Raw genomic sequence first — 23,758 nt, forward strand, 5'->3', positions numbered from 1 at the left:
CCCTCCCCTCCTCCCTTCCCTGATTTGTTAAGTCACTTTCACCATCACCTAATTTACTGTGTATTCATTGTATTTGCTCACCCTACCCCACCGCACCGCTATCAGCAATAGAATAAGGGCACTGTGAGGGCGAGCATTTTGTCTGTTTTCTTCCCTGCTGTTCCTCTCATGCCTTGAACACAGTCTGGCACAGAATAGAACACAGCTTGCTCAGGGTGTGTGTGCTGAGCGAAGAGATGAAAAACTGAATGAAGGAATGAATGTACACACTCCCTTCTGTCCTCCCGCCACTCTCACTGCCACCTTGGAAATCCCCCTAAATTCGCAGGGGGAATCCCCTCTGGTGCCCCTCATACCTTACCTTCCTCTAAATGAGATTTCAATATGTGCATTAAAATCATTCCCTGGTCCATCTGTGAATATTGCCCCAGTTCTACAAATGTCCCTCTAGGGCCAAGGGGAGTTCTGTTCACACGTGAAATGAGACAGGATTCCATTGATCCTAAAACCCACATGAACAGATCCACCAGTGACCTGGGTTTCCTGCCCTCTCTGGGCAGAGCTCCCAGGGGACAAAAATGTGAGGCCGAGACCCTGACTGTGGAGGTACAGTGGACACTTGGGGTCCATCAGCACCTGCTGCCTCAGGACAGACTTGGGAGGTGGGGGCAGCAGAGAGGGCACTGGACCAGGAGTCAGGATCTGGCCTCTGGGCTAGCTGACCAACCTCAAGTCATGGCAAGCAGGTCAGGTTTACTGAGCCCAAAGACCTGTCTTGGGCCATTGTGAGAAGCAAAAGAAGCATGGCGAGGGTGTGTGTGTGTGGGGGGGGGTGCAGCAAAGCCATGGTGAATGGCTCAGTCTGGGATTGAAACCCCCATCCACCACTCGATGCTACGTGACCTCCAGCAGGCTTCCAAACCAACTCCAGACCTCATTGTCATCTCAGGATCCAGCATGTGGTTAACAAGCCATTATTATGAAATGTAAAAGAATGCAAGAGAGTAACCTGATCCCAGGAAGGAGGGAGGAAAAATGTAGGTGCTCTGCAAATGTACAGCCTCACTGCAGTTATCTGAGAATCTGAAAATTGTCCTGTTCCCACTATTCTCTCCCTCTTGGCCCCCACAAATTTTGGGGGCGGGGGGAGGAGCACTGGTATGCTGCTTTGGGCATGGGTGGCTGCTGGGCCTAGAATCTTCCCAGAAGCTGCAAATACTAAAGCCTTCCCTTAGTTGCTGACTGATTTGAGACCCATATGTGATCTCCACCCTGAAAAGGCTCTGGAGTCAGACCGATGGCAGTTCAAATCCCAGCTCTACCGCTTAGCTGTGTGACCTCAGCCAAATTAATCACCCTCTCTGTACCTCATTTTCCTCCTCTGTAAAATGCAAATAATGATAGGTAGCACCTACCTCATACGGTGATGCATTACCAACACGTCCGTGTCACCAAAACAAACCCCATGCTTCTCTGCCATGGCTCCTGGTGGTTCCTTCCAGCCTCTAATGCTTTCTTCCCTTTTCATCTCTGCCTGTTGAGACCCAAACTAATCCAGAAGGCCATGTTCAAATGACTCCTCCACCATAGTGTTTTCCCAGGTCTCTCTGTCATGTGCCCTCGCCTTCCTTTCAACCTTGCTGACACGCTTACATACACCCTTCTATGAAGTCGCCTTGGAATCACATGAATGAAGGACACATTTTATTCCTGGCCTCCTTCTCAACAGATCCTCAGTTTCCTCACCCGTAAAAAGAACATGCTGAAACACCTAGCTTATAAGTTTGTGGTAAGAATTAAAGGGGATAATGCGTACAAAACATGGGGCACAGAGCAGATCACATCATATATGCCAGGAAATGTTACTATAATTGTAACGATTGTTAGTACTAAGTAGACGTGAGTCTGAAAGGCTGCCATTTGGAATTCATTCCTCTGGGTCTCTCTCCAGTTCAGTTTCTTCTCAACTGTGATCTTGGGTCAGTAGTGGTAGCCCCAGGGAGGAACAATTGGCTCTGAACTCTCCCTAAAGACTTAGCTATTCTTTTGACAACAGGACTTTTGGTGCCTGAGGCAAAAGGAGAGAAGAGAAGGGGCAGGGAGAAGCTGGAAGGAGCATCTTCCAAGTAAAAGGGGGCGTAATATGGAAGGTGGCCACCATGCGTTGAGGGCTCCGCATGCGACCCTTTTCCACAAGTTGTCTCTTTGGACCTCATGACAAACCTTCAGAGCCCTCCCCCCCCCCCCCAGCTATTTTCTAGGTGACAACTCTGACCTCAAAACAATAAAGTGATGAACCCAAGGTCACACAACCAGTGGCAACACAGCTCAGATACAAACCCAGGTCTCTCTTACCCCGAGGCTCATGGAGAGGAGAGAGGTCAGAAGAAAGAAGGGAGAGAACTTTTATCCACGGAAAGCACACACCTCCATCATAGGGCAGAAAAAACAATCTGTGAAAATGTATGGTTTTATTTATGGAAAATTAATTCAGCATACAACTTCATCATAATACCATTTCTCGAAACATTAACTCCCATCAATGTTGTAAAAGTCTGGGAAGCTACAAAATGTCTTTTTTTTTTTTAACCTGCTATTATCTATAAACATCCTTGATGGCCAAGATGGCCAAGATTTCCCCTCCTCCCCTCTTAATCTGTTGATTTTCAATCTAGAAAGGTCAGGGATGGCCCCATGTGTTACTGTGGCTTGAGAAAGGTTCCCATCAGCCTATAAACTCAGGGTAAAGCAATGCTCACTTTAATTGCTCTGTGAATTAGAGCCTCCTTTTGATTTAAATCCACAGCCACAAATGTATTGTTTTCCCCAGTCCTAGAAACAACCGTGAAGCATTTCTTTTGTTTCTCTTGTCCGATATCGCCCTCTAGTGGTCGCAACTCTACTTGAAAATAGAGTGTAAACCCACCAAAGAGATGTGTGCCACTCAGACCCTTTCACAGCCTCCCCTATCTATTCATCCATCCAGTCAGCCATACCTCTGGCCATCATTGCTTGAGAGCCTACTGTGTGCCAAGCACAAGCAGCGAGGATTCTGGGATGCCCTAAGAGCTTAACAATTTGCTTACTAATGTGGAACTTGAGGGAGGGTCTAGGGAAAATGGCCTAGATCCTAGGCCTCGAGAACTGGGTTGGAATCCTAGCTCTTCCAACCCAAGTGATCCTTGGGATGGAGGTCAGTTCCCCGCCAGACTTGTTTCATCACCACAGAGCTGGTAACCAACTTGTCCATCTTCAAAATAGACAATATTAGATGCATCCTATCTTTATTTAATCTTACCTTTGTTTTTCACAACCAGATCGCCCCACTACTCTTGGAGCACACCTAGTTTTTGTGATGGAGGAAAGGCAGGGGAGCTAGTGGGTAAGCTCAGATCATGGTTTCAGAAGCCCTGGGTTCGAATCCCTGTTCTGCCAGTTACCATGGACAAACTACACAGCCTCTCTCAGTCTATTCTTTCTTGTCTATAAAATGGGCACAATCAGAGAATCCAAGATAATTCAGGTTCTCGGACTTCGGTGTAAGCAAAATCCCCTGGGGATCTTGTTAACAGGACAGCCCCTTCTCAAACTTACTCGTCCAAAATCTCTGAAAACAGTCCCAGGTATCTGATCAGTAACCAAGGTGGCCAGGTGATTTGGATGTCCAACAGCCTTTGACAGCAAGGGGGACACAACAGCCCCCTGGCCCTCAAGCTTGGCCAGACATTAGAATCTTTGAAAATTCTGATTCCCACCCCACTAGATTCTGACAGAACTGGCCCCGGGGAGTCTGGCATTGGGATTTTCAAGAATTCCTGTGGTGATACTCACGTGCAGCCAGGGTTGACAACCGCTGCCGTAGACCAGTGCTTAATGCGCAGTAATACTTCCTAAAAGTTAAAAGAAGCCCTCTCAACACATCCACATCATGACTCAAACACCTTCACTCAACAATAATACATAATGAGCTTCTGTCGGGTGCCAGGCATTGGCAAAAGAATGGCCATCAAACCAAAACAAAAAGATAAGAATCTCTACCCTCAGGGAGCTCACGATAATGTAGCAGGGCCAATTTGCCCTTTTGTACTGACCCCCCCCAAATTATAAAGCCAGCCCCCAAAAGCAGGCATGGCATATCATGTAGTTCCTTGTGGGTCACAGTAAGAGCTTTCTCTTTGAGATGGAAAGTCATCACATGCCCTGCCATTATCTGTCTTAGAAAAAAAAAAAGAGATTTTGAGATGCCCTTGCACCTTCCAGAAAAGTGACTATCTCATGGTAAGATTTCAGTCAGAGACTGGGTGTGGGGCAGGTGCATATTTGGGGCAGTGAGACCTACCCTGACTTACTGCATCCCATGTGTCTGTCTATTCCCCTCTGAGTAAGGCTGTCGGAGCAGGAGACAGACGACTGTAGCCTGGAGCTTCCCTCCTGCGCCCCCTCCACCCACTGGCCTGCAGCCTGCAGCCTCCTTCTCGGCTGACTCAGAGGGCCAGCTGTTTCCAGCTGTACAGACACATGGGAATACTTATTCTTAATCAGGATTTGAGCCTTGCACCTGCTCCCCTTGGCTGGGGCTGAGCCTACTTCAGAGGCCAGGGATACAGAGGGTGCAGGGAAACCCTTTTTTATCACTGTAGCCACGCCAACCCCTAGCTGCTCATTAGCACCTATGAACGAGGCCAGAAAACCCTGTGAAATCTGGTTAAATCACTGAGAGTGTGGGAGGAGGGAGGATAGAGAGGCCTCTCCTGGTCCTCCAACTTAAAATAACTGCCTCCATCACTCTCTCTTCTCCCTGCATTATCTTTATTCATAGCACCCATCGCAAGCTGACACTTTACTCTGTGTTTGTTTACTTCTCGTAGTCGGCCTCCCCCACTGGAATGTAAATGCTCTATCTTCAGCACCAAGCAGTGCGTGACACCTAGAGAGATGTTTAATTAATATTATGTGTTGAATGAGTGAGTGAATGAATGAATGAATGAATGACACCGGTCTCCTGGAGTTTCCAGGAGCTGCCTACTCCTCACATTTACTGCTTTCCTGCCCAGCCCTGGAGGCTTTGGATTGCTCACCCCTCCTCTCCCTGCCCTGCTGGCTTAGCTCCCACTCCAGGGCTTGGGGGCTTCCATGCCGGCTCCTGGGGACTGAACTCAGGCTGCACTGGGCAGCAGAATTTGCCTGGACAGCCTCCCAGACCTGTCCGCAGAGTCACGGCCCTAAGAGGCCAAGGTCACCTGGGGGACACCCGGCATCTCTCCTGTGCAACCACATGGCAAGCCTAAGGGTGAGGGTTATTCTTTCCTTCCTTCATGTGGCTTCCAAGAATTCAGCCACCAGGGTGATTTTATTCAGGTCACCTTCCCCAGCTTTAGACACCAACACCCCCCCTTTTTTTGCTTAGCCTGGTAGACATAACCCCCCAGCCTTCATGATCTCTGATCCCCCAGCCCTCTATCCCCATCTTAAATTTCCTAACCAAGCTCATTCCTTTCCATATTTCTCTGTGGCCGCCATCCCCCAGCCCCGCAAACCTACTCAACCATCTCTGGCACGCAGCCTGTCCTGCTTGTTATTCATATTCTTGAGAATAATGGATAATAAATAAGACCTTGCTTGCAAAGAGCTTTCACACCACCAACCCAGAGCCTCACACGAACCCTATGAGGTAAATGGTGACTCGCAGAGCTTAAGTGACTTGTCGATGATCAGCAGCTAGTTAGTGGCCGAGCCAAGTCGGGAACCTATTTTAAGTGCCATTATTTATGTCTTATCAGGAGATTGTCATTGTAGAAAGGAAACGAGTGGAAATGACAGTCCAGGTTTTAATGTATGGCTTTATTATATTTCAAGGGTAAGATTTATTCCCACTCCTTAGTATTGTAATTAAAGTAAATGGAATAAGATTTGGTTTTATATTTGCCTTTCAAACAACCTTTCAGAGACACCTGCATTGCTCTGCAAAAGGAAAGCCATCTGTTCATGTATTCACTGTGTTAAACAACTACTCATTCACTCAGTCAACAATTCTGTATTTTATTTTCCCTGTGTGCCGGACCCTGGGCTTGACACAAGACAAGCACTGGTGAGCAGAGCAGGCCTGGCCTTTCCCTCATGCACTTTGAGTCTAGTGAAGTCAGGTATTACACCAAGGTTCATGCCAAGAATGGAGGGTCAGAAATAGGGTAAGGGCCTTGAAGGAGGCACAGGAGCTCCGGCAACTTCTTTTTTTTTTTTTTAATTTTTTTTTCAACGTTTTTATTTATTTTTGGGACAGAGAGAGACAGAGCATGAATGGGGGAGGGGCAGAGAGAGAGGGAGACACAGAATCGGGAACAGGCTCCAGGCTCTGAGCCATCAGCCCAGAGCCTGACGCGGGGCTCGAACTCACGGACCGCGAGATCGTGACCTGGCTGAAGTCGGACACTTAACCGACTGTGCCACCCAGGCGCTCCTAGCTCCGGCAACTTCTAGCAAAGAAATTGACTCAGCCCAGGAGTTCAGGGAGGGCTTCCCAAGGGAGTGACCATTGGCCCGGGAGGAGAAAGATGAGAATTTAACACAGGGAAGAGGGAAGAGAAGGAATTTGTGGAAGAGGGAACAGCATGAGCAATGCCCTGTTGCTGGAGAGAGAACAGCACTCTCAGGAAACCATGAGGAGTTGGAGAAGTGACCTGGTGTGAGACAAGGTGGGGGGCCTGGACTACTCAGGCCTTGTGGGTCCAGGAAGCGGTCTTGGTCTCTTCCCAGAGAGCACAACAAACTGCTCAAAGCAGAGATTGATATAATCAGATTAGGTCTAATTCTGTGCTGAGCATTTGCAGTGGCACAGGGAGAAGAATGTCTGAAACTGCAAAGAACTTTCCATCACCTTCTTTAGCATTAATGAAGCCCCGTTCAAAATTAGGACATTGATTTTCTCAGAAATATAGGTACCACTCTTAAGCTGACAATATTAATAAAACCAATAATTATAATAATTATAATAATAAGTACCTACTAGGCATTTGATGTTTTGTATATATGATTTCATGTAATCCATGCTTCACCATAATTTATAAGACAGGCATTATCTTTGCCCATCTACAGATGAAGAAAGTGAAGTTCAGAGGGGGTTAGCAACTTACCCAAGGTCACACAGCTACTGGCAGATCCAGAGTCCAAACTTAGAAGACTGTCTAAATAAATGGTGGCTCTGTCATCTCTATGCTCCATAATCTTGGGATCCTTACCCAGAAATTCAAGGGCAGCCACCATGATAGGTCTAAAGAGTTTGTCATCACTAGGGTATCAGGGTCAATAAAGGCCTACGCTTTGCCAAAGCCAATGGCCAAATCTCTCCTTATCTTATTTGACCTTCAGCAGCAATGACCTGATGATCACCTCTCCTTCTTGAAACATGTTCTTCTTTTTTCAGTTTTAATTTTTTGAGACACAGAGAAAGAGAGAGTATGCACACGTGTGTGTGCACAGGGTAAGGACAGAGGACAAGGGAGAGAGAGAGAATCCCAAGCAGGCTCCACACCCATCACAGAATCCAGCTGAATCTCAGGACCAACTGGGAGACCATGACCTAAGCCGAAATCAAGAGTTGTACACTTAACCAACTGAAACATCCAAGCACCCCAAAACATGTTTTTCTTTAACCCTCACCTGGTTGTCCTCCTACCCACTGCTTTTTCCTGCTCAGTCTCCTCTGCTAGCTACCCCCCCCCATACACACACACACAGCTCACCCTTTAATTGCTAGACTCTCTAAAGCTCCGCCCTTGGCCATTTTCTTATTTATAGTCCTTTACTTGACGATCTCATCGAGCCCAGGACTTTAAACTGCATCTATACACTGATGACAACCAAATGTACACCTCTTCTCCCTACCTCTCCCCTGATGGTGTTTCCATTCAGTTATTGAATTGACCCTCCAGGTTAGTTTTCGATCTTCACCCCCAAACCCTGCCCTGCCCTTGAGGTCCCCATCTTAGCAAATGACACTTCCTTGCGCTTTGTTGCTCAGATCAAAAATCTAGGTCTTATCTTTTGATTAATATCTTTCTCACGTTTCACATCCAACCATCAACACACCTTCAATATACACCTTGAATCCAAGCATCCTGCACCACTTCTCCAACACCACCTTAGTCTGAGCTATCATTTTTTTCCCACCTGGATTATTGTGTCTACCTCCTCACTGGTCCTGCTGCTTCTGCCTTCGCTCCCCCACAGCAGTCAGGGTGCAGGTGTTTAATTTGCACACAGGGAGTCTGACCTGGATTCAAATGTCAGCTCAGCCCTGGGGCAGGACACTTAAACTCAGTTTCCCATCTTTCAACCAAGGCTTAGGTCATAGCATTGTTTGAGTAGTCAGTGAGATGCTTAGCCTGGTTCCTGGTTCATAATGAGTGCTCAATAAATGGGAGTTCTTGTTACAGGCTCCTTGGATTTCCTCGAAGTTGGCCCCCAAAGTTGATGCTGATGCTGCTCAGTAAACCGGGTAACTCCTAATTCATCATGTGCCAGCTTCTTGGGGCTTCCCCAGGCTGTGATGGGCACCGGGCACCTCTCCAGGCTCCACCACTTGGTGTGTGTTAACTATCAGGGATGTACACCAAGGCCTACAAGCAGAGTTTCAAAATGCAAAGTGACATGGGGTTTGGACAGCAGTTTTCTTCACTCCCGGTGAAACCACTCCCCGAAACACCTATCCTCTAAGACCCAGAGGGAAGCCCTGACATTTGCATCCTCCAACTCTGAGGCAAGATTTTGTTGTCACATCCTGGAAGAACCAAAGTCTTGGCCAAGAGAGGAGGTGGGTGTGGTGGGAAAAGAGCCATTGTGGGTGATGTTTGTGTCCTCCTATGGGATTTCCAAACTATGAAGACAAAAATTCTCATCCTTTTGAAAGCACCGGACCCAAACCTCACAGGCTGGGGCACTCTTGCCCTCTGGGGCCCATCTTTACCTTCTCTCATCTTGTCTCCCTCCTTCCTGGAAGGCGGGGCTCAGGCTGCAGGGTTTGAGGGCCAGCTCTGCTGCTCACTGGCCCGGGACAACCGTGAAATCTCCTTGAACCTCAGCTTCTCTACATACAAAATGGAAAATAAAAGTAGGAGCTGTGGCCATTGCAAAAATAAGAACCATTGTATCTGAAAACAGAGAGGCAGCATAGGATGGCAGTAAAGAGGATGGTCTCTAGGGTTGGAGTCCAGCTCTTCTGTGCACTGGCTGGCCCTCGCACAAGTTGCCTAATCTCTGTTTCATTTGTAAGATGAGGATGACAACTGTTCCTCCCCCAATGGCACGCTGGGGAACCAAAGGCATGAACACACATAAAGAGCCTTGAACAGTCTACAGTTAGAAAGTGCCCACACTTGCTATTATTTCCACCCACTTCCTATGGCCTTCCCGGGACTGACTGTGCATGGAGCCTGGGTCCCAAGAGAGGGAGGTCCCAATGTCAGATGGATGACAACCCTCTTACACGCTCCCTTACAAGAGGACTCACTGCAATTTTCTTGTTTCCCAGAAAGCTTTGCAATTGGCAGTGAACTAACCCCCCAAAAAGAGGCTCATGGGACCTCCATGGGACAAGTCTTCCCTCAGAGCTGTAAGGGAATATCCATAGGCAGGCACTGTCTGTATCATCTACTCCTAACCCTCACCATTAGCATGCAAAGTGAACTGGTTCCAAACAGTGCCTGACCTCCCATCTCTGATGCATTCTCCACATGACAACCAGAATAGGCTTGCTAACATGCATTGTTCAGCAATGCCTTGACCTACCCCTGCTCCACAACCTGCCATGGCTCCTGAGGACCCCAGGAGAGAGTCCAAGCCCCTTACCTGGTCTTGAGGTTCTCACACAATCTACCTCCAGCCTGTCTCTGCTGTTCTCTTTCCATACAACGTGCCTTCCCCCTCCTCCTCCCCTCCACACACCATTGCCACCCTGCAGTACTTAATAACCCCAAAGGGAAATTTCATACCTTTGTGCTTTTCCTCACTTGGTTTGCTCAGTCTGGGATGCCTTCTCACCTTTGGCAAGTGCCTACTGATGTCTCAGGACCCAGTTTAAATGCCAGGTCTTCTGGGAAGCCTGTCCTCACTTAGTAAGTTAACACCTTACTTGCACTTCATACAAACCTTTGTCAAAACCACTGGCGTGCTGGTAAATACTTAACGACAACTCTCTGGGGAGGCAGGGTGGGAGGGGAGCCACGATTTGTAGTGCTTGCCAACTTCCATGGTGTAAATGCTCTCTCTCACCTGTTTTTGAATTTCAAGCTACCATGATTTAACACTCAGCTTGCGAATCTCCTAAAAATTTAACAATTGGCCCTGGTGAGCAAGTACAAGCTCCGGCACATCACATTACGTGACTTTTTTTCCATGCTCCTTAGTGGATTCCTCATTCCCTTCAGATAATGTCCAAACTCATGGACATTAACAGAGCTCATGGCCCTGAGAAAATCAGGGCTGGCTGGGCTGAGGACATGAAAGCAAACCAGCAAGCATAGAGACCCTGAGGCAGGAGTGGGCTTGCGGTGTTTAAGGCCAACGTAGCTAGAGCAGAATGGTGAGGATTTGGCTTTTACTCCGAGCCCACAAGAAGCCACTGGAGGGTCTGAGCAGAGCAGGGACACAATCTGACGTGTTTTAAGAGGATCACTGTTGGCAGCACCAATCAGGAGCCAGATGGCCACCCCAGCCCTGCCACTGACTAGATGGGTGACTTCAGTTAAGTACTGTCTTCCTGGGGCTGTTGTAAGAATCCAGGTGAGTTGAAATCTGTAAAGCACTCAGACTTGTGCCTGGCACCTAGGGAGCACCATTTAAGTATTTGCTTAAAAAAATAAAAACGATCTACAAACAAGCTAATCCCACCAAAGGATCATGCTGTGGAGTCAAGGATGGAAACAGGGAGACCAGGTAGGAGTTGAGATGCAGGTAGGAGATGCTGGCAACTTTGACCAGGGTCAGCAGAGGGGTGGAGCAGGTGAAGCCGGGACAACCCGCCAACAGTATTTCACGGCTGTTTGAGGAGAACGGAGTCAACGATGATGCCAAGTTTTTTGGCTTCAGCAAAGGGAAAGCTGAGTTGCATTCATGGAGATGGGCTGGTCATCATGGAAACAGCAGGTGTCAGGTAGAGTGTGGATGGACAGGGACATGAACACGCCCCTCTTGAAGTCATGACCGCATTTTACATGCGTTTTCCAGGACTGTTCCACGTGGCCCCACCACAACCTTTCAAGAGGGGTATTACTATCGCCACTTAGAGATAAGGAAACCGAGGTTCAGAGAGGTAGAGTAACCTCACCAAGGCCACATAGGGAGTAAGAAGGAGCAGGCTCAGGACCTGAACCGGGCAGCAGTGCTAGCTCATGTGCTAAGCATTTTCTCTTTGAAGACCATGGGAACCATACCTGCCAGATGCATGCACACCACCAGGTGACATTACAAATGAATGGGTGTTAATCCATGCAGGAGTCAGGACTGCGGTATGAGTTTAGAGGACAGGAAACAATAGCAACGTAAGTGGTTTCTTACTGACCTCATTTCACTGAAGAGGAGGCTGAGCCTTAGAGAGAAAGAATGAGCTCTCCAACAATACGGCTAGAGAGAGGTGATGTTCTGAACTGAAGGGCACGGTGCCTGATCCCAGCACCTGGGTTCATGACCTGCAGGCCCACCACCTGACCTGAAGGGACAATGGACTAACACAAACACATAGAAGATCAGCACACATTCTTCAGCGGCAATGGAACAAGTGGTTTGGGGCCTCTCTGCGAGTTTCTGCTCTCCAGGAATCGGTAGAAGCCAAGGTCCCAAAGGACAAGAAGGGATGGGTTCTCAGAAGGCACGGGTGGGGGCTATTCCCTGCCCCAGATGCTCACTCACCTGCTGGCTCATGGCCATGTCACAGGTACAGAAGGTGGGGGAGCCAGCCCACAAACAGCCCAGCCATCTGGTGAAGAAGATACATGACAAGATATGGCTGGATGTACTGGCAGAATGAGCCTAGATGCCCAGAAAATGTGGTAATACGCCACACAGATGATAGGTTCCCCAGAACCCAGGAGAGCCAGGACGTCTGCTGTCTAGGGCTGCTCTGGGGCCTCAGCACAAAGGGGACCTGGTGAAGGGTCACTCTGTGGGGGAGGGGGAATCCCAGTCCCATTTTCCCTATGCTCTGTGGGAGTGGTTGAGAACCCAAGTGTCATTATCAAACAGACCTGGTTACAAATCCAGCCCTGTAATCCCAGGGGTGTGACTTAGTCTATCTGAGCTTTAATTCCCCCCACCTATCAAATGGAGCTGATGGCGAGATGCATGTCATAGGGTCATTAGAATTAAATGGCTCACTCTGTACAAAGTGTTGAGAATGATGCCAGGCACAGAATTTGCATCCAGTCAGTGATAGCTGCCATTGTGGCTGGAAATACTCTGACCCTTTTTATTTTCCAAATTCCACCACATATCCAGCCTCTCCATTTCTTGGCATGAAGCAGCCTCCGTTTTCTGTTTAAGCCTCAGAATAACTGAGGGATTTCCCGGAGAGACAAAGCAAGGTACAAGTGAGGTCTGACCTTGTGTTCACAGGGAACAGATGAGCAGGCAAAGGTGCGTGGGATTTGGTCATTTATTCAATTATCCAACAACTCTATTGAGGGACCATTGTGTACTGGCCCTGTTCTGTCTCCTGGGACCCACAGTGAATAATACAGAGATGGCCCCTACCTTCAAAGACTTCACATTCTAGAGCAACGCCATCCAACAGAAATAGCATGTGAACGCCCACATGACTTTAGTTTTCTGGTGGCCACTTTTTTTTCTTAAAGGTACAATAAACCTTAATGATATAGTTTGTATCCAAAACACAGTCACTTCAACATGCAGTCAATATTAAAAATTATTAATGGTATATTTTGCATTCTTTTTGTATTAGGTCTTCTAAACCTGGTATGTATTCTACACATACAGCACATGAGCTCAGACCAGCCACATTTCAGAGCAGTTCTTGAGTTAAGTGTGGGAGAGTGCCAACTGGATTGGATTAGAAAGACGGTGAGGGCTGTGGGGTTGGGGGAACCAAAGTGTTCAGCTCTGCACCCCGCCCCCTAGCACAGAGGGGGCACTGTGTCAGCCTTGGGTGAATGAATGCAGGGTGAACGAAAAGACCATACGCTTGGGGGTGCCAGGGTTTCAATGCCATTGACTGTGACATTAAGCGAGTTGCTTAAGTGCTCTGTGCCTCAAGTCCTTCTTTGGAAAATGGGCATATACAGGTTGTTCCTCACGGGGTTTTGTGAGGATTAAATGGGAGGATAGAGGAAGAGCACTCAGAGCAGCGCTCACCGCGTAGAATGTTCTCAGTAACTGTCCGCTCTGGCCAGCCTCCACACCGTGGGCCTCACCCTGCTTCACTCTTCAGGTTTGAGCCACAGTTATCTGTGCATCATGCCTCTGTTCAGCTCAACCTTACATCTCGGGCTCCTGCAAAAAGCACCACGAACAGGTGGCTTAAAGCAACAGAAATGTATGCACTTGCATCATTCTTCTGGAGGCTGCAAGTCCAAGATCAAGCAGTCTTCAGGACTTTGCTCTCTCTCTGTCTCTTAATGTTTATTAATTTTGAGAGACAGACAGGCAGACAGACAGACAGAATGTGAGTGGGAAAGGGCAGAGAGAGAGGGAAACACAGAATCTGAAACAGGCTCTAGGCTCTGAGCTGTCAGCACAGAGCCTGACGTGGGGCTCAGACTCACAAACCATGAGATCATGACCTGAGCAGAAGTCAGATGCTCACTGACTGAGCCACTGAGGCACCCCAGGACTGCGCTCTCTCTAGAGCCTGGAGGGGAGAATCTGTTCTGTGCCTTTTTCTCTGTCTCTGCTGTTGTCAGCACTCCTGGTGCTCTTTGGCTCCTGGACGCCTCCCTGCCTCGTCACACGGCATCTCCCTGCCTGTCTAGGTCGGCACCTGCCATTCTTCTCTCGGTATGTGGCTGTCTCTATGCCTCTTCTTTTCTTCTAAGGACGACAGTCATATTGGGTTAAGGGCCACCCTTCTCCATTTTGACCTCCTCTTCATTTACATCTTGATGACATCTGCAAAGACCTTATTTCCCAATAGGGTCACATTCACAGGTAACAGGGATTAGGATTTCAACACGTCTTTTGGGGGCACACAATGCAACCCATAACACAGGGTTATCGTGAGGATTAGACAATCTAGTGTGTGTAAACGCCCTGCTAGCTCCCCCGTGCTCCCCCCTCTAGGCTACCTCAGATCTCCTCTGTCAGCACCCGGGCCACAGCGTTTGCCCCTACAGCTGCCACCAGTGACTTCTTGCACCTCTCAATACTCCCAGACATGGACTCAGATAAATTGCCAGCCACAGGGCATGCAACTTGAACTGGAAATGCATGAGAGTTAACTCTCCCTGGGGTGAGCTTGAGCCACTGGGGGATCAGAAATGGGAGAGAGCCAGAAAATACATTTCCTCTCCATCCCCTGACCCCCGACAGGACACTGCATCGACGACCTTCCATGCAGCCTCTCTGGGGCTGTCTAGTGAGAGGCAGCAATCATCCAGGCTTGCTACAGAGCTGCGGCCGGTGCAATAATGCACTCCATCATATTACTCTCCACTCTGCACACTCACTACCCTTTCCTTCATGCCTGCTTTCCCTAGGGTTACACTCTTCCCTAGTATCAGCATATAATCCCTCAGATTTGCTCTTCTACACAACTCGGACTAAGATATTCAAGAGATGGCAGTTTTATTTGCCTGTCCAGACTCAGCCCAACTGATGTTACCAGACTCAGCCCACCTGATGTTACCTTTTCCAAAAGCCTCTGGTATGTCCTGCTTCTTACCCTGGTTCCTTCATGCTTTGATAGCACCCTAAACACTTACATCTGTGATAGCACTTACTATATATTACAGTTACTTGCATCCTTGCCTGTCTCCCCCACCAGACTGTGACTTTTTCCATGGACCACACTCTACTCATTATTGTATCTCCAGCACCCACCACTCAGATGTTTGATAACTGAAGTTTTGTGACTGAAGTAATTAGCATCTGCTGACATGATGCTATGGGGTTGGGGGGAGTCTATAAAATCTCTCCTGCTAGCTTCCCCCCCTTGCCCCTGAGAAAATGCCTCTTCTACCTTCTTACTGATGCTGGGAATTGACCCTTTTCCAAGGGTCAATCATCACAGCGAGATAAGATGTAAAACACAAATATCTCTGTTAGAGGAAACATAAGTCCTTATATTCTCACTAAAATGTAAATGACTGATAGGGTGGTTCTTTTCTGACAGAGGCAGGAAAGTCATCAGGGGACACAGGGGCATTTTATCCCACATAGAGTCAGTATTATGCATATAGAAAAGAGCTTTGGGGCAATCAAAAGGGTGAAGAGTACCCCCGCCTCAAGTTAGCTCTGCCATTGATCTGCTATGGTGCCCAAAACTCCTGCTCCCGCATGGATCAAGTCTACCATGCAGTAAAGGAAATTTTCTCAGAAGCCAGAAGACCCAATTCTTTCACTAGCATTTCTGCTTGCTAGCTGTGTGATCTTGGGCAAAGCCCTTACCCTTTCAGTTCTTTTAAATATAAAATTAAGAAGAAGAAGAAGAAGAAGAAGAAGAAGAAGAAGAAGAAGAGAAAGAAGAAGAAGAAGAAGAAGAAGAAGAAGAAGAAGAAGAAGAAGAAGGGGGAGGAGAAGGAGGAGAGGAAGAAGAAGAAGGGGGAGGAAGAGGAGAAGAGGAAGGAGGAGGAAGGATGGTGTTGATGGTGATGATACATTCTCTAGCTTCTTTACATGGCCCTTGGAAAAATCAAATAAGAAATGCATGTGAACCTGCTTTCCAATGTGGGAAGCAATTTACATATGTGAAGAATATACTATTTTTACATTTGTAATACAAACCGTCTTGACAGAAGGACCTTTTTTACAGAAATCTGGACCTCTCGGGGGGAAAGTCGACAAGCAAGCTCTCTCTGTGATTCCCAGCCACCCGTACTCATAGGTGTCATTCTGCCTTTAGGGCTTGGATGCCAGGAGCCCATCTGCCTCTCAGGCTAAGGGGAGCTATCGTCCTCCCAGGAGAGCTCTCGCCCACAATCTTGTCCCTACCCCCCCATTCCCCCCCCCACCCCTGCCAATCCGCAAGAGGAGGATGTGGCCTCCAGTCCTTTCTCCCAGAGTCACTCGGCTCCTTGCAAACGACTGCAATTCCATCTGAGTTGGAAGCTACTCAGAATTCAGTTCTTATCTCAGGTTTAACTCAAGGGGGTGTTTGCTATGGAAAGTTTAAATGAAGACATGAGAAATGAAAAGGACCACAGTGTGAAATCAGAAAAGCAAAACCCAACGCAGTGTCTTCTCCTGGGGTTGTTTCTGTTCTCTCTAGGAAACACCCCAAAATGTAGACCTCTCCTTTCTAACTCTGGATTTGTCCTCATGTATCCTCATTTCTGCCAAGTTCCATTAGTTGAGGTAGTTACAAAGGTCCGCGCAGGTTTGAGGGGAGAGAACGCTGACCCTGTTAACTTCAATGGAGATGTGTCACATAAAAATGTTCCATCAGAGAGCAGCACATAGGATGGGGTATACTTTGGTGTGGCCATCTTTGGGAAATACTATCTGTCACACTAGCTTTTTAATGAAGGGGGGAAAGCTCTCATTAAAAACTATTAAGTCAGGCTGAAAAAAATAAAATGTGAAGTAGTGAATTATTATAAGCATTAATATTACAAGGAAACAGTATGCTTACCAAAGCATCCCCTTAGAATATATTTTGATGGTAATGATAATAATGATGTTAAGTGCTTCTCAACCAATGGAGTGTCTCTGCATCGTGATCTCCTTTAATCCAGCAATGCTGGGAAGCAGGGGTATCCACTTTCCAGTTAGTTCACAGCAGCAAGTACCTTGCCATGCATCACACACTGGTAACAGTTGTGGGGCTTGAACCCAGGGCTTCTGACTCAGATTGTCCTTTCCACATCTGACCAGCAGCCAGGTTGAGTGATATATAGCACCCATTTCAGACAGCTCAGAAGTTCATAAGAAACTTCTATCTAGTAATTGAGTTCCAGGCATGGCTTTGCTGTGGCTTAAGTCTGAGCAAATCACCGTCTTCTCTGAATCTCCCTCTGATCATCTGCAAATGCAGAGGATTGCACTCGTGGAAGTTAAACTTTTTCCTTTAAAAAGAAATCTTAAGCAGCCACACGTCCCAAGTGAAATCTTATGAGGACCCCCGCTTTATAAAATGTCTATTCAAAAACAGCTATTCTACCCACCAGAGCTCTATAAACCATCCCTGGGTATACACTCAACAGAAATGCACTCATTTGTCCATCACAAGGCTTGTGCAAGAATGTTCATAACAGCTATGTTCATAATACCAAAACCCAGAAACAACCCAACTGTGCATCAATAGTACAAAAGATGAATAAACTGTAATATTGTCATGCAATGTAATACTACATGGCAATGAAAAAACGAAGACCATTGCTACACTCCAAAATGTGGATGAATGTCTCCATATAATTTTGAATGAAAGAAGCCAGACACAAAAAGAGCATGAACTTTATAATTCTATTTATATGAAGTTCAAAAACAGGAAAGATCAGAAGGTGGTTATCTTTGGTGAGGGCACTGACTAGGAGGGGACAGCAGAGAACTTGCCCCGGGGAGCAGAGAATGTTCTTTACCTTGATCTGGGTAATGGCTACCTGGATGTATACATATATAAAAACTCATCAAGCTTTCTCATGAGATTTGTGCGCTTTGCTATATGTAAGTTGTACCTAAAAAAAAAAAAAAAAGTGAAAAGCAAAGTGAAATCGCTCTAGTTGAAGCAAGGAAGAGGGTCTTAAAGACCCATGTGCTGAGCCCCCACCTAGGACCCCATCTACCCACTCCTTGGAGGACTCTAAGGGTCCACAGGGCACAGTTTAAAAGAGCATGAGATGAGTCTAGACCATCTCTAAGGAAACAGAAGCTTTGACAGTGTGATTCACCTTTAGAATTCAGTCTTCAAGATCCCACAGGTGACAGCTGTCTCAAACACCCAACTCCATGTCCATGGTCATCCTGTCTTGCCCTCTTCCCAAAGCCCAAAGCCCACATGCTGCCTCCAGGACCAAAGCCTCCTATTCACCCTCCCTAAGCATCACCCTCTGCTTCCAACTTCCCAAGAAGGCCCACACGAAGCTTACCTCCTGCTGGTGAGTGCAAGCGCTCAAGTTCAGCCACCTTGGTTCAAATCCTGACTCCTCTACCTGTGGCTGGATGTGCTTCTTCTTTGTACACTGACGTTAATTGTACAGACCTCATTGCTTGTGAAGAGAATTAATTTAGTACACGGAGAGATCTTTCAACAGTGTCTAATCCATCCTAGGCACTCAATAAATGTTAGCTATCATTCTGATCATTGTTTGTTCTCTTTCTTTGCTTGTTCATGGCCAAAGAATATATAGCTTTAAAAAATTAATAGTAATCTAGTAAAATGCTTACCATGTGCTTTGTTGGACTTCTCATAGCCCAGCCTCCTTTTGAGTGAACTGAAGAGACTGAGTTTCCAAAGTCACACAACTGATTAATGATGGATTCAAGACTCAAACTCAAGCCCTCCTGACCCCCAGACTCCACAGGCTGATCTCCTGGTTACCTTGGTCAGTAAACCACGTAACAGAGTTGACAGAGCAGGTCCCGATCCTTTAAGAGTGAACATATAGTGGGGCCACTAGTGTGATAGAGTCTGGAATCAAACAAGCCTGAGCTTCAATCTTGAGATGTGTGGTTTACCAGCTGTATGAGTTTCCACTGTTTAATTTATCCAAGCCTCAATTAGCTCATCTATAAATTGAGACACCACTATGGAATGCATTAAATGAGCTTCATAAGTGTGGCCAGAAGGAAAGCAAAGTTAACCCCGGGGATTTCCAGTATTATGGGATGCTGATAGGGAGTGATTTGGGGAAGGGACCATAAACTCCATCCCTGTTTCACCGAGATCTTCCTCCAGTTCAGAACAGAACCTCTTATCCAGGGACAACCCCTCTGAAGATTGGGGACTTTTTGAAAGATCAAACGATGCTGAAGGGCAAAATGTTAACTTTGTCTGTGGTTCTGGTCTCTCTTCCTCTGTTGTCAATTTTAAAACAGTTGCTAAAAACTAACCTCCCCTGTCAGCCTCTCTTCCTCTTCTTGTTCTCAGAACAGAGGCTATGATGGAATCCAAGGCAGTTTTCATTTCCAAATAGCCCATCTTTCTGAGTCCCTCCTCCCTCTCAGCCCTCAATATTACTTTCTCTCTCTACTTCATTCTGCTCTACCGACACAACTGTGCCTTAAGTGATGGGAGTGAGGATGACATCCTAGACTCCATGATTTTAGGACTCCCAGGTGGCCACAAGGAGCAGGTGGCTGGAACAGTGACTCAGACTCAGAAGGGAAGGATTTGGCAGTAAATGTGGGTTAAAAAGGCCTGATATTCTTACACACCAGATCTGAACATAACCTTTTCCTACCCCCAGAGGTAAGAGGGGACAATCACACCCTCTTGCTCACTCCCATACAAATTACTGAACCTGCAAGGTTTTCTGGGGACATCCTCCTTTCTCTCCCCTGGATCATCACCTTTGATGGCCAATGTATTGAGATGGCACCCTCCAGGCCTGAAAAAAGTTGTCACATGAAGTGGGCAGATACAAGCAGCTGGGGAAAGGCATAGTGGCTATGAAAATTGAATCTTTAAAAGGCCATTGCCCAATAACTACGATGGAATCCAGTTTATTAAGGAACAGAGTTTCAAACACAAAAGTGCCACCATGTGCTCTCAAACTTTCTTTAGCAATGCTTACCATCATCTTAGTCCAATACCACTTATTTCCAGTTATTAGGGGTTACTCCTTCACATTTTGAGCTTATTTTCAAGCAATGACTCTCTTCTTCCCACCGTCCCCTGACAGTGTTTGCCCCCAACCCCAAACACATACACAAACACTGGACCTGTGTCTCTAAGGAGCTTGGCAGGGAGGGGAGCAGGGTCTGTTGTCACCACCCTGTCTCCTCCACACATGTCCTCTGGTGTTGAAGCAGGACAGAAGGATGGAAGGGCCGAAGTGTCCCCTTACTTAGCTGCCCCTGGTGAGGGACTGGTCCTCTTCATTACATGGGTTGTCGTTTCCTTGAATGACATGGACTGGCCTTTGGCTCTCCCTGTGAGGCTTCATCTCATGGGGAACACACATTGGTTTCATTGTGGAGTGTTGTGAGGCCACCCCTACATGTGTGGGCCATCCCCCTACATAGGTGTTGGTATGTAGCACCAGTTTGGGCTCTAGCTGCTTCCCTCCTTTCTCTCCCCAATCAGAGACAGTCCACCCCTCACTCCCCTTTTACTATGATCATCTCATCTGCTCAGAACCCACTTAGGGATAATGGCAAGTGTAGTCCTGCTTCCCAGGGTGTTCTGTCAACCCGGGGGGGAACAGACGCATCCTGTCACACCTGAGAGGCTACAGGCCCCAATCTCCTGCCTCCTTCTCCAGGCCTCAACAGCATCAGGTACTCTGCTGGTTCATGGCTCAGAAATTGTGAAAGAAAAAATAATTTTAATCTATTGGTGTTATTAGGAATTTTAAAAATCCTTCCCAAATCTGCACACCTTGATTTAAGTCTACTAAGCACACACTCCTCAGGAGAAGGGCCGGGTGAAAACAAAAAGTAGAAGTCAAATTCCATGCCAGGCTCCATGCAGGGGGCAGGGTAGTGTGTGGTCCCTTCATGGGAGAAGTGAACCCAGAGCTCCTCATAGGCAGAAACCCGGAACCAGCACGAACCAAAACAATGTCAACTTCAGAGATGACAGAAATCTGGGGGAGGACATTAGACATCCCAGCAAGTAGGATAAGGTTTAAAGAAAATAGGATAAAGAGCTTAAGTCACTTTGATTTAAACCTCAAAGTACAGGGTGACTCAGCTCCAAAAAGTGGCATCTTGTACAGGGGTTGTTAGCCTGTCAGGTTTGTTCTCTGCATAGAAATATCAAAAGTTGATATACCCTTGAAACCCCTTAGCATGATACCATATGGGAGATGCACATTCCTCAGTACGTTTCATCAGCCAGTGCTTCCCTAAATGCTCAATGGATCTTCGACTCCTAGTGTGACCATCAGCGGAAGCAGGTGGTCCCAACGAGGTGCCATGTTGAACCCCAACACATCTCTTTAATAAACCTAGACCCACAGCCTACGTGGTGAGACACTCACACGACAGGAGGCCCAGGAGCTGAGGTCTAAGGAGGGAACAGCAGAATCCCCCTCTGTTCCCATCTCATGCTCACTCCAGCGCACCCACTAAAATTCTTTGGTTTCCTGCCCTCTTCTCTCTCAAAAGTGTATAGTTGAACATGTATAACTTTACTGCACATGTGATGTGATGCCCATTAAAATATATAAAAACTACTTAAGCCAAGAAAGAATATGAGAAAGGAACACACCATGATCTTAGCCATGGCAGTCCTTAGGTGCTCTATTATTCAAAGTTTATGTAATAAGCACATACAACATTTACAATGGTAAGTATGCCATTGGGTAGTTGCAGGGAATGAAGGTGCTTACAACAGGACACAAGCACATAGTAGGCCCTAAATATATATTATCTCATTATTATTATCAGGAAAAAATAAAATTTACCTCACTGCTGTATGACAGGAACGAGGTGGCAGAGGAGATGGGCCCCCAGCAGGGAGGCCCCTCTCCACCCCTAAACCTGCAGAAGTTTCATGGCCTTTGTTACCCCTGCCCACAGATGACTGGAATGTTTTCGCTGAGGTAGGATCACAGAAGATTATACTGCCCACATGTCAACCCCGAAAGGATCTAGAAACCTGGGAGAAAAAAGCAGGAAGGTGAGAGGGGGTGGTTAAGAGATGAAAATAATTTCCAGAAGGAATTTGATTAATGCTGTTGTCCTGGGCAAGGAGCAGTTCTGGGCCAGCATCCCTCCTAGGGCAGGAGAAGAGAGGAGGGCAAGGCTTAGGAGCTCGGGCTGTGCATTCCCGCTGACCTAAGATGTCAATCCCAGTCCTACCATTAGGACAAGTTACTTATTCCCTTGGCCTCAGTTTCCTCATGTAGAAAACGAGGGATAATAATAACACACACCATGGGGTGCCTGGTGGCTCAGTCGGTTAAGCGTCCAACTTCGGCTCAGGCCATGATCTGACGGTTTGGGGGTTCGAGCCCCGTATCGGGCTCTGTGCTGACAGCTCAGAGCCTGGAGCCTGCTTTGGATTCTGTGTCTCCCTCCTTCAATCCCTCCCCCGTTCATGCTCACTTTCTCTCTGTCTCAAAAATGAATAAACATTAAAAAATTTAAAAAAATAATAATAACACTGCATCAGGATGCCATGGGGGATAAAAGAGGTACCACAACTGCAGAGCCTGGTGTGGAGTGGCACTTCTCAGCTAGCACTGTTATCTGCACCCTAAAATTCCTGCATGATTATGTGTGATTATGAGTGCTTGAATGATTTGGAGTGTTGAAATCTATAGACGTAAGTTATTGTTTAAAGCATATGTTTGCAATACAAATTGAAATGTGTCACCCTCTATCATCTATTAAGTTGGAAAGTGTGGGGTGCCTGGGTGACTCACTCAGTTTAGCATCCGTCTCTTGATTTCAGCTCAGGTCATGATCTCACAGTGTGTGGGATCGAGCCCCGCGTCTGGTTCCGTGCTGAGAGTACGGACTCTGCTTGGGATTCTCTCTCTCCCTCTCTCTCTGCCCCTCCCCGCTCATGTGCTTGCTCTCTCTCTCTCTCTCTCTCTCAAAATAAAATGAATAAACTTCAAAACATATATATATACATATATATATATATGTATATATATATATATATATACACACACACACTAGTGAGAATGTGGGGAAATGGACACGCCTTCTCTATTGATGGGAATATAAGCGGCACAATCTCTGGGAAGAGCTATTTGACAACATGTATCAGTTCCCTTAAACATGTCCAGTCTCGGGCAGAGAAGTCATATGGTGTCACAGGGTTGAGGAGAGATGGGAACAGAATGCCTAGTGGAGGTGAAAGGCAGAAACCAGGATGGGTCCAGGGAATTAACAGATCTTCTTTAAGGAGCCCCAGAAATTCCAGGGAGGAGATATAAAATGTGTGGTCATGCAAACTGTCATAAACAATTGTTATTTGGGTGTTAGAGAGAATGCCAGCCCTTTAACTGGAGATGCAGAACTAGTGTACCTCCAGTTGCCAACTGCATATCCCTTCCTGGAGGCCTCAAATGCATCTTCCACTCCAGCACACCCAGGATGGACCTATGGACTGACCACACTCCCCACTCAAACCGTTCATCCCCACTGTTCCAATCTTAACAACAAAAAACCACCACCATTTACTAGTTGTTCAAGTGCCAACCCCGATGAGTTATCCTTGATTTCTGCTTTTCACTTCACCAATACCACCAGCAGCACCATCCAAACCCTCACATCCAATCACTCAACGGGTCCTGTTTCTTCTGCTTCCAAAATACATCCTGAATCTAGTCACTGCTCTCCGTCACCACTGCTACTGTCTGATAGAGGCCACCATTATTTCCCACCTGGACTAGGCTTGTCAATTATCTTACTTCTACTCATAATCCCTCCAAATCATTCTCCAAGTAACAGCCTGGATGCTCTTTTAAAAATAGAAACC

At 47.0% G+C, this 23,758-nt stretch overlaps 2 long non-coding RNA genes across 6 annotated transcripts in view; both read right to left on the bottom strand.

The window, feature by feature from the left end:
- Window positions 1–11,483, bottom strand: part of LOC111562213 — a 59,851-nt gene extending 48,368 nt beyond the window's left edge. For both annotated transcript variants that reach the window (XR_006584546.1, XR_002745241.2), the window contains exons 1-3: window positions 8,963–11,483; window positions 3,832–3,890; window positions 2,356–2,453 (exon numbers count right to left, since the gene is read on the bottom strand). This is a non-coding gene — a long non-coding RNA (uncharacterized LOC111562213). The remainder of the gene's footprint in view (window positions 1–2,355; window positions 2,454–3,831; window positions 3,891–8,962) is intronic.
- Window positions 11,484–11,576: 93 nt separating this feature from the next.
- The window catches only part of LOC109503415, a 66,768-nt gene continuing 54,586 nt past the window's right edge, over window positions 11,577–23,758 (bottom strand). The window contains exons 4-9 of one of the 4 annotated variants that reach the window (XR_006584553.1): window positions 21,729–21,922; window positions 18,246–18,744; window positions 17,739–17,834; window positions 16,793–17,182; window positions 13,360–13,497; window positions 11,577–11,968 (exon numbers count right to left, since the gene is read on the bottom strand). This is a non-coding gene — a long non-coding RNA (uncharacterized LOC109503415). Of the gene's footprint in view, window positions 11,969–12,625; window positions 13,498–16,792; window positions 17,183–17,738; window positions 17,835–18,245; window positions 18,745–21,728; window positions 21,923–23,758 lie in introns of those variants that run through there. The other 3 variants (XR_006584550.1, XR_006584549.1, XR_006584551.1) reach the window with 3 other exon arrangements.

Source organism: Felis catus, chromosome A1 (genome assembly GCF_018350175.1).
Source record: "Felis catus isolate Fca126 chromosome A1, F.catus_Fca126_mat1.0, whole genome shotgun sequence".
NCBI lineage: Eukaryota > Metazoa > Chordata > Mammalia > Carnivora > Felidae > Felis > Felis catus.